Source organism: Nuphar pumila, chromosome 17 (assembly GCF_984573655.1).
Source record: "Nuphar pumila chromosome 17, dmNupPumi1.hap1.1, whole genome shotgun sequence".
Lineage (NCBI taxonomy): Eukaryota > Viridiplantae > Streptophyta > Magnoliopsida > Nymphaeales > Nymphaeaceae > Nuphar > Nuphar pumila.
In genome coordinates, this window is record NC_143265.1 from 28,290,386 (window position 1) to 28,294,192 (window position 3,807).

The 3,807-nt window shown below is 40.8% G+C and overlaps 1 pseudogene across 2 annotated transcripts; it reads right to left on the reverse strand.

Annotated features, from left to right (window-relative positions):
* Positions 1–405: 405 nt before the first annotated feature.
* Positions 406–2,228, reverse strand: LOC149811830 (RHOMBOID-like protein 13 pseudogene; annotated as a pseudogene). 2 transcript variants are annotated; one of them, XR_016428571.1, is made up of 2 exons: positions 1,931–2,228; positions 406–1,493 (listed from the first exon to the last, which is right to left on the reverse strand). The product of XR_016428571.1 is annotated as an RHOMBOID-like protein 13 pseudogene, transcript variant X2 (transcript). The 2 variants fall into 2 exon arrangements; XR_016428570.1 differs by having other exon boundaries at positions 1,719–2,228.
* Between the last annotated feature and the right edge of the window lie 1,579 nt (positions 2,229–3,807).

The window sequence follows — 3,807 nt, forward strand, 5'->3', positions numbered from 1 at the left end:
ATCAAAGAATCAAGAAAAAAAAAGATGGGATACTCATTCTGAGGAAAAAAAAATGGGATAGCTTTAACCTGAATAAATTATCTCTTTCTCAAGATATCGATCATGAGAATATCTAAGTTGTCCAAGGTTTTCAAAGAGGTGCCAGGAAATTCATAAAATCATTCAATATTGTAATGATACACATTTTCCTACTATTATATAATGACACGTTCAATACCTTCATGAGCATTCATTTGCCATTGCTTTTGGTGCAAACATAGAGTTATCGCCATGTAAAATCTGAAAAATGTGTGCACGACTCTTTTTCTTTTAAAGAGAAAACATATATTTGGCAATCTGGAGTTATTGTGAAATACGCTTATGAACTAGCTAAAAATAGGCATAACCACATTTAGGAAAAAGAAGGGAAAACAAACAAATATGTTCTTTACAACATCATGAAATTATTTAACAGTTACCCATAAACAGGTCATCAAACTGACTTTTCACTTACTACAAAAGTCAAGGAATCTCTTTGCAACTCCTAAAGGCTGAAGCCATCTTTGTGACATTAGATCCTGAAGAAGCCTCAACATCCATGTGGCCAATTGACTCTTCACATGCAAAGTGGTTTAAACATTGAGCATTCGTTAGCAGAAAATCCAATGATTCATTCAATTTCAGGTTAAAAGCTACACAAGTTCAGAAGCTCCAAAAGGTAGTGCATTCATATGCAATATTCTGCTGTTTCCTGCTGCAAGAAAGCCAACAGTAGGCATCGTGGAATCGGATACATGTTCAATCTCAATAAAAGAAATGTCAACCGTACCCGTCCGCTTCAAACTGAAGACAAACACTAGAACAATCCATCCAAGCATGGAAATTGCCCAATAATGATTCATCCCATGTATCAAACCCCAAGCAATTGAATAACCAACAACGATTCCAGATAAATGACCAATAAAACTTGCTTGTGGAACGATTATCGATGTGAAGATGAGAGACTCAAAAGGGGCAAAGTTGATTGGGAGAGAAAGAAAACCAAAGAGATTCAACTTCGAAGATGGCTGCTTCACTGCAAGTATTGTCATCCAACCAAAGACCACACACGAATACCCAACCGCAGTCACTCTTCTGAAATATTCCAGCTTAAACTTTTGAATCAGAACATGATACAGCAACAGAACCAGCATCCCTGACAACACAACCAAAATCAAGGTATAATGGAGATAGAACTCCACCCCAAGACCAATGTGACCCAATTTTTCAATCACTCCAAGGCTCCAAAGAGCGCTCATGTTGAAAACCAAATGAATCACGCTAATGTGTGAGAAAGCCGAAGTGATGAGTCGCCAGTGCTGCCCATCCACCGCCGTTTCGTAGCTCAAACCGACATTAGAGTACCCAATATTCTTCTTCTGTATATAGAACCATATTGCACTGCATATCCCTATAAAACAACTGGTTGCCGGCTTTTCTAATATCTCAAATACAAGAGGCCTCCCCATTATAACCTACAAGATATCAGTACCGATTCAGGTCATAAATATCAAACTCTTTGGGATCCCTGAATTGAAACGAACCAAAAGTGATCACCGACGTACCAAATCAAACTTCAACTTTTATAGATATCAAAACTTTAGCTACTAAACAAAACCACACTCAATCCTAGTAAAATCGATTTACAAACAAAAGAAAAGGTTTTGTATCAATCAAGAATGTCTTCTTATGACACAAACCTTGCTCAATTCAAGTCTCAAACTCACAATAATCTGAGTTTCAGGGAATTCAGACAGAACCCCAACACCTAAAAGTGACAAAGCCAGAGCGGCCAAAGATCAACAAAACTGATCCTCTATTATCGCCATTCCAGAATGAAGAGATCAACAACCATTCCGAAACAAACCACCGAACTACGCATTATCGCTTCGCCAATCACGAAAAAGTCTACCTCTTTAACGTATCACCAACAATCCAATCAACACCCAGAAGCAATTCCCATCGAAACTCGAGTTTTTCTTCGTATTGGAGCAAAACCCACGTCAGAGAACTGCTGATCCGAGCAAAATGACAAAAGCCCTAATATGAAAACCACCGATTTCGGCAGAGATATCGAACAAAAAGGGGGCAAATAAAACCACTAAGGAACGCCACCGCTAGGGCTTTCGAGATAGTAAAACTGAAAAGGATCCACTCTGCACATAAAGAATAAGGGAAAAAAATTAGGGTTTCGGACTGAAAATTAGGGATTTCAGGGATCGAGAAGATAAGAAAGGAAGGGTTTCGGAGGTGGGGGGTATTTTTACCTGAAGGATTTCGATCCTTCGGACGACCACTACGTTCTCATTTTCAATTTCAAAGCCCGAGTTTTCAGATATTTTAAATAAGCGCCTACCTTCTCAAGAAATTGATCGAACGACCCCTGAGGCTGACATTAGGGGTGACAATCGGGTCGGGTCGTCGGATTGGCGGGTCAGAATACTTCAACTCGAACACGACCCGTTTATATTAAACGGGTCGAATGTGGCAAACACGAACATGACCCGTTTATTAAACGGGTAACCCGACACGACACAGTTAACCCGTTTAATAAACGGGTAGGGTCGACACTCGATTACACGACATCGATAGGGGTTTTCGAGTTTTTTTTGGTAGCTGCCGACACAGAACCTCTTTTGTTGGAAAGGGGTTTTCTGATAGGATGCTCGTCGGGGCTCACTGTCTCGCCGGCGATGTCCTATGTCTTATCGGGGTTCATCGTTGTGCCGACGAAGTTTGCTGTCAAGGAGTTTTTCCTCTCTTCGGTCTCAATGATGGTCGACCATCAGGCTGCTGTCGACGAAAGGCTCCAAGGACCTCTTTCGGAGGCTGCCATCACAGGGTTGTCGGATAGTTGTCGGTAAATGATGTGGGTCACCAAGCATTGACTAATGTTTTCTTCCTTTGACCCGATCATGATGCTAATGAGGGACGATTGCCATCGTCAGTGGCCTTTCGGCTGACTGTTGGTGCTGGTGACCTCTGGCTGCCACTTAGGCGACGTGGGTTGGTTATTGCTCTCTTGCGGGTTGACGGGTTTGTGTAAACGGGTTGACCTGCCCGCCTAACCCATTTATTAAACGGGTCAAATGGGTTGGTGGGTTGACATACCCCTAACACGAACCCGACCCGTTTAATAAATGGGTTAGGCAGGTTGACCTGTTTACGACATGAACCCGTTTAAGCCAAACCTTAACCCGACTAAGAAGCGGGTTGGCGGGTCGGGTCAGATTTTGCCGCCCCTAGCTGAGATACCTTTAAATATGTCTTTAATCAAATACCACAAAAGTTTCAGAGATTGCAAATGCCCACCAAAGTTTTTACAAATCACTTTCAATTTAATTATCTCTAATTAATTCGTTTATAAATTTTTAAAATAACCATGCTACCCATATGTCTTGTTGTCATATGAGAAGACTTGGTTTTTTCATTTATCACAAGTGAGTCATGACGTCTCTCCTCCCTCCAACTTGCTCTCTTTTTCTCTGCACTTTGGCTTCATAAGTCTCTCTCTCTCTCTCGTTCAACTCCTTTTCAAGCATCTTCTTGATGCTTGCAGTCAATTACGTCGATTGAAAGTTTTGTTTTTACCTAACCTTAAAAAAAAACATGGGTTCTTCATGTCTCTTCCAAGGCTATTTTTATGGAAAATCAAATAAAAAAGATTAACATGACATGCAATCTCTTTATTCTGGTTAAGTTGCCCAACTCTGGAGGAAGTGCTCCCTCAATCTGCTTTGCTTTCAAGGTCCTATATTTTTTAAAATAGACCAAAAAAAACAGGGCCAT